The sequence below is a fragment of the Dreissena polymorpha genome, chromosome 7 (genome assembly GCF_020536995.1).
Source record: "Dreissena polymorpha isolate Duluth1 chromosome 7, UMN_Dpol_1.0, whole genome shotgun sequence".
NCBI classification, from domain to species: Eukaryota; Metazoa; Mollusca; class Bivalvia; order Myida; family Dreissenidae; genus Dreissena; species Dreissena polymorpha.
The window spans coordinates 110,740,795-110,748,167 of record NC_068361.1 but is presented as its reverse complement, the minus strand read 5'-3'; the positions used below and the strand labels follow the sequence as shown (position 1 = coordinate 110,748,167).

At 34.4% G+C, this 7,373-nt stretch overlaps 1 long non-coding RNA gene across 2 annotated transcripts; it reads right to left on the bottom strand.

Moving 5' to 3' along the window:
• Positions 1-498: 498 nt before the first annotated feature.
• On the bottom strand, positions 499-3,234 carry LOC127838939 (uncharacterized). Of its 2 annotated transcripts, none has more exons than XR_008030049.1 (5): positions 2,861-3,234; positions 1,596-1,794; positions 1,235-1,317; positions 1,001-1,021; positions 499-811 (listed from the first exon to the last, which is right to left on the bottom strand). It is a non-coding gene; the product is annotated as an uncharacterized LOC127838939 (long non-coding RNA). The 2 variants fall into 2 exon arrangements; XR_008030048.1 differs by lacking the exon at positions 2,861-3,234 and adding an exon at positions 2,466-2,622.
• Between the last annotated feature and the right edge of the window lie 4,139 nt (positions 3,235-7,373).

Below are 7,373 nucleotides of genomic sequence, written 5' to 3'. Positions count from 1 at the left end.
AAGACAAAATGAATGCACGGTTAAATGAAAGGTATTGTACTTCTCTGGACAAATGTGTTGGAAGAAAAAAGAACTGGTGAACGGACTGTGGTTCACGGTAGATCCTGTATGTATTGTGCGGTGGTGGGTATAAAATGAACTATCTTTTCTTACCCATGTCAGAATGTATCGTATAGTAAAAATCGAGTAGACGCTATTGTTTTTTTGTTGTTAAGATAAAATATCAACCAATGTCCATATGTAACACGCAAGTTAAATTTCCTAATGTCTCAGAGTTTCATACACAGTAATTGGCAGCGTATAAGTCTTATACTGAAAATTAAAATTAATGATATTACACTTCTTGGATAAGCGATAATTAACGTTTTTGTGATTATGATGAAGTCGATGTTTATAGACTACAGTGGTTAATACACATGCTCACCAGTTTCATTGACAGTTGTAAATTCTAAATTCTTTATGAAGATTTTGATAGATAAGTAGTTCATAGTCACTACAACTGGTAAACAATATTTTATTCTATTAAAATTCGCATAACGTGTGCTATAACATGTTAATATAATGATCATCGACGTACGTGTTATGTTAAGCCCAAATACCAATTAGCATTACCCGGAATAAATATTGGCACAATATAATTTAAGGCAAAATTACGCCCATTTCAATGAAGACTAAACCAAACCAAAAAATACCCCTTAGTAGCTTCGACATAGTGAAATATTACAAAACATCTCATCGACTTCTTTCGTGTGTACGGATGTTGTTTGTCCTGGTTCCTGGCTGTCCGTAGATATAGTAGTCATTGTGTTGCCTATTCAAAACAACAATAAAAAATGGTATAACACATAATTTAGTCAGAGTTAAAAAGTTCGTTATTCATGAAACCATTTAGTACAACACATTGGCATTAATTCCTTGTACAACAATTACAATAATTTCATGATGTTCATAATATGATTTTAGGCATGTGTAGTAATAACAAAATCAATGTGAAACATACCCTTTTTTGTTCCGTACATTTCTGAAAATGCAAAAAACAAATACACATTATCAGACAGAACGCATTTCAAGTAGAGCTTGACGACGTTCAATGATAAACCATTTTAATTCACGGCTAAAAGGTATTTAACCAGAATATACGCCTTAGTAAGGCAAAATTACGCCCATTTCACTGAAGACAAAACCAACTAGAAAATACGCCTTAGCAGCTTCGACCTTGCGAAATATTACAAACCGTCTCATTGACTTCTTCCGTGTGTATGGATGTTGTTTGTCCTGGTTCCTGGCTGTCCGTAGAATTAGTAGTCATTGTGTTGCCTATTCAAAACAACAATAAAAATTGGTATTACACATAATCTAGTCAGTGTTAGAAAGTTCGTAATTTATGAAACCATTAAGTACAACGCATTTGTACTAATGCATGCGTAGTAATAACAAATCACGGTGAAACATACCCATTTTTTGCTCCGTGCATTTCTGACAATTCAAATAACAAATACACATTATCAGACAGACCGCATTAAAGTAGAGCTTTAAAATGTGATAAATATCAGTGATAAATCCATCACAGATTGCATCTTTACAATAGAATGTACCTTTCTCCATGGAAGTGTTGGTACTCCATAATCATATCGGAGTTCCTCGCCAATTGCAATGTCTCTGTCGGCGAAAGTGCATAGATGGGGAGTTGGGTTGACTTCAACTATTTTCATTACACAAATTTGTTTTGCGTCTCCATTTTCGGCATCATTTATTATTCGACCCTCATGAAATATATCGTTGGTAGCGTCAATGCTGAATAAGACATTAAAATAAACACTTCTGGTGCTTTAAAGGGGCCTTTTCACAGATTTTGGCATTTTTTTTAACTTATTCATTAAATGCTGTATATTGATAAATGTAAACATTGGATCGTAAAAGCTCCAGTAAAAAATCAAGAATAAAATTAAAAAAAGGAAAAGAACATTGCCCGGAGCAGGTTTCGAACCAGTGACCCCTGGAGTCGTGCCAGAGTCCTGAAGTAAAAACGCTTTAACCTACTGAGCTATTCCGCCGAGTACACATAATTCACGTATTTTATACGTTATATAAGCAACCTTCGTAGTTTCACAAAATTTAACGACAAAAACAGAACTCTCCAAATTATTCAATCGTTTCGCGTTGCAACGCTTTATAATTTTTAGGTTTTAAAATCGTCAAAAGATGCATATAATGGCTATATTAGAGCATGGTAAATGTTCAGTATTACTGTTTCCTCACAAATATCATAACCAAAACGAAAATCTGCGAATCTGAAACAACTTTTTTCAATTTTGTCAATTTACCAAAGCTTGAAAAGATCCCTTTAAACTAAAATAACGCGCATGCCATATTTAATTATAATGGTGAAAAAACTAAAGATAATTCTTCTTCTAATGGCGTGAATTAAACGTTTGATGTGCTAAGTAAAGATAATTTATAGTTACCAGCAAGATTTGTCTCTGTTTTTAAAAAAACTAAATGAAGCTGTCATGACCCTCCTATTCATACTCCTTGTCTAATTGCCGTGCATGTTTTACTCGTGTTATCAGATCCCCTATGTATTCGAGAAGAAAGTCTCCGTTTTTTAAAAGGCTTATTGGCGAAGACATTTTATATCAATAATCATTTTAGTCATATAATTGAAGGCTAGATATAGGCGCCAATAGTGTTTCATTCATAAATAATCAATAAATCTTTATGCTACTTCCATACTTCAGCCCAGTATTAAGTAACCCAATAGTCCATGTGTGTTTTCTTCTTTTTAATGGAAAGGGGCTACGATGTTCTTTTATAATTGCTAAACGACTTTAAACATAACCATATACAAAAATATTTGTACCTATGACATCATTGACGGTTTTTACTTCAAAACCTGGTGGATCAACGTAATTCTGGCAGTACGTTCTTGCGAGATCAAGGGGACTTGGACCCTTTTGGCTGCTAAATGTTAAAATGGAAATGTCAATGAGAACAACAACAAGAGCTGTCAGAAAACAGCGCGCTCGACTATTCAAGTGCTTGACAGTATAAAGTAAGCCACCATGGGTAAATTGTTCATATTCAATAAGGTCAATGTACTATAGTCATATTCTAACTGGAAGAGGACCATAACTGAAACATATTTATCCTATGTCAATGTCATGTAACTTGTGAATATGTTACTATGTCGTAATAAATAAGTTTAAACCAAACATATTGATCGCTTATGTTTTAAAGAAGTTGTATATTATAGACGATTCTGAGTTCAGGTTTCCACAAAACATATGCATTGAACATTTGTAAAGACATAAAACAAACTAATAAGATTGTATTTCAAGTTTGATAGCAATAGCTTGGGTGGGATGGTTGGACGAAAAACGAATTGCTTTTTTAAACATGTTACAAAAAATAAGGAAAACAAAAACATTTTTTTTTGGGGGGGGGGGGGGATTTCTAGGGTGGGGCGTGTGGGATGGTTTGGGTGAAGTCCATTGTGGTGTTTCAGGTAAGTGTTGTTTTGTCAATGTATGAATCAAATCTGATCCTAAATAAAGAAGTTATGGCAATTTAATCAAAATTTATTAATTTGACCTTCAGATTCAATGTCAAAGGTCAAGGTAAAAATCAACTTGTCAGGTGCAGTACCCTCATGATAGTAAGAAAGTATTTGAAGTTTGAAAGCAATAGCCTTGATACTTTAGAAGTAAAGTCGATGTTAACACAAAATATAACAAAATATTCAAAGTAACTAAGTGGAAGAAGGGCCATAATTCTTACAAAAAGCTTGTTACAGTTGTCTGCTCTTGTTTATAGATTGGGGTCATGTTGGTCAAGAAATATGAAAGCAGCATGTCAAGGGACAATTAAAATATTTGAGGTGGTACGCAAACTTTAACAAAGAATTATTAATAATATGCATATTCTAAGTGGAAAAAATGGCCATAATTCTTACAAAATGTTGTTTACCGTAGTCTGCTCTTGTTTATAGATTGGGGTCCTGTTGGTAAAGAAGTATGCAAAATATGAAAGCAATATGTCAAGGGACAAAGAAAATATTTAAGGTGGTACGCAAACTTTAACATAGAATAAGCAATAATATGCTTTTTTCTAAGTGAAAAAAGGGGCCATAATTTTTACAAAATGCTTTCTACAGTTGTCTGCTCATGTTTATATATTGGGGTCATGTTGGTTAAGAAGTATGCAAAATATGAAACTTTATGTCAAGGGACAAAGAAAATATTTGAGGTGTTACGCACATTTTAATAACTATTTATCAATAATATGCATATTCTAAGTGGAAAAGGGGCCATAATTCTTACAAAATGCTTGTTACAGTTGTCTGCTCTTGTTTATCGATTGGGGTTATGTTGGTAAAGAAGTATGCAAAATATAAAAGCAATATGTCAAGGGACATAGAAAGTATTTGCGGTGGTACGTAAACTTTAACAAAGATTTATCAATAATAGGCATATTTTAAGTGGGAAAAGGGGCCATAATTCTTACAAAATGCTTGTTACAGTTGTCTGCTCTTGTTTATAGATTGGGGTCATGTTGGTTAAGAAGTATGCTAAATATAAAAGCAATATGTCAAGGGACATAGACAATATTTGAGGTGGTACGCAAACTTTAACATTCCAAAGCTCACGCTAACGCCGACGCCGGAGTGAGTAGGATAGCTCCACTATATATATATATATATATATATATATATATATATATATATATATATATATATATATATATATATATATATATATATATATATATATATATATATATATATATATATATATATATATATATATATAAATAAATATATATATATATATAACTAACGAAAAACTGCCTAGAGCTCTATTTTGTTTAACGTAATTTATAAAATATATTCGTGAAATATGTACCGTAAATTCGTCTTCCAGTATTACTTTCACGTTTACATAAAAACGCTTTTAAATAGTAATTGAAAGATGTAAACATAATTAAAAAACTTACCTTAGTTTAATGCGTTTGTTCGCTCGAAACTCCATTTTTCCAACTTACTTTCACTTAATGATATAAATACCGAGTGTATGATTTTTAAACAGCGCAACCGGGAAACTGTTATAAGTCTGGATACACACTCGATTGTAATTTAGTCAAGATTTGTGTATATTTTGTGCATGCCACAAACCCGCTAATCGGGGAAGGCGTTGGATTTCTAATTTAAATTGACAGATTGACAGATTGGTATTCCATACACGTAGATTAGAGATTTTCGCCTAAAACCAACCGGGGAATTCCCCGGTTGGTAGTTGTTCCCCGGTTTGTTGGTGTGTATTCATACGATTTTCCCCGGTTGGTAGGTTCTACAAACTCACACACACACACACACACACACACACACACACACACACACACACACACACACACACACACACACACACACACACACACACACACACACACACACACACACACACACACACACACACACACACACACACACACACACACACACACACACACACACACACGCGCGCGCGCGCACACGCACGCACGCACACACACACACACACGCGCACACACTTCTTTAAAGTATTTGGGTCGTCATACAGCTGGGCTTTGGAAAATTGCAATAAAAGCTGCTTGTTATGAATGGTACAGTGTTCAAATTGTTTTAGGTATTGCAAGCATCTCTAGGTAGTTTCGCTTGTCTGCTCTAATACTTCGCTGAGCGCTCATATATGCTTCTGTGTATTCATCTTGTGTTGTTATTTTCGCGGGTCGTGTTCTGCTGTTGTAAACAACTTATCTTCTTTTCTTGTCCTTCTTAAACTTTCTGAAGTTTCTCTGCTGAAATCCACTCCTTATGGGTGTATGACTTGGGGCCCAGTACATATTTGCATTATCAGGTCAATGCTAATTTCATTGTCTGACACATCTAATATATCATCTCTTCTTCAACAATTCCTCTATGACATCATCAAACAACACGGCCGTAAATCACGTGCGCCACCTCTTGTTGCGATGCATTTATAAATAAGCCAATGCAACTTCCGATGTGGCGCTCAGGCCCGGATGTTTTGCAATTTGATGGATAATTGTACAGGGTGATAATGTTTTATGTTGTTGTTTGTTTTACATCGTTCGCATTATTTTTAAAATCGGGCAATGTTGTGCGATTCAACGACGATTAATTCATCCAAAAAAGTACAGAAACATACATTCACAACCCATTTTAAAACGTGAGGACGTTTATTAGTTGTGGCATGGTAGAATTCGTAAAAGCAAATTGATGTATTTTGCATGTGTGACGAGCAAATTACCAGCCAATTAAATCGCTCATTTGATAAAACGATTACTTTGAACCAGTACAAGTAAATGCGTTCATAAACACATCGGCTTTTAGTCGATCTAGTAGACATATTTGAATTTTTCAGAAAGAGTAGGAGTCACTGCCAAGGAGGTGGCGCTCAGATAAGGAGGTGGTGTCAATGCCATTGCTTACTTGTTTTACATTGAAATATTTTATGTTATGATTTCTATTATGTTTACAGGAGTTACATTATTTTTTTGTAAATTGACTACTTCAGCACATTTGAGTCGCGTGCGTTTTTAATAAAAAAAAGTAGTTTTCTAATCAAAGTACTGACAGTACTGGTGTGACGATGCTTTTGAAGAAGATGGATATAAAAGCATCAATTTAAGTTTATATACATCACCATAATTGTGTATGTGGGTACGAAACTAAATACGGGTACGAAAATTTTGGGTACGAAAAAAATCTGCAAAAAAAAATGAGGAAATAAAATGGGTACGAAAAAACTTGGGTACGAATTTTTTTTGGGGTAAGAACAAAATTTGGTACGGACAAACAAATTGGGGTTAAGGGGAAGTAGTTCCCGTGGGGAACTTGACTAACAATCACACATTCTCGGCCCTTTCCGTCAAACATCGGATAAGTACCTTGAAGGCAGTAGTATAAAATACACATTTCGGAAGCGGTAATGCGGTCCTACATACGCGCGTAAAAATGTAGGCGAAGTATGTAAACAAGGCGGTAGACTGTCAGGAATGTTTGAATTTACGAAGAAAATTGTGTATTGATGTAAGTTTATTGAAGAAATGTACAGAAAATATATTAAATAAGCAATGGCGATATTTTTCTCAGCCACATAATTGTTAATAGTTTGATATCACAAAATGAAAGTAAACGTAGAACTGTCAAAAACGACAACCTGCCAACGTGTTGTTTTTTTTGCTGGCGCGAGAGGGCGATTACACTCAATGTGTTCACATTTTTACCATAGGCTTGACCAATGACTTTTATTGTATGGGTGGCTTTGTTATTTTTTTATTGCTATCATGTAACTGCATGATTGTGTATATGTTTA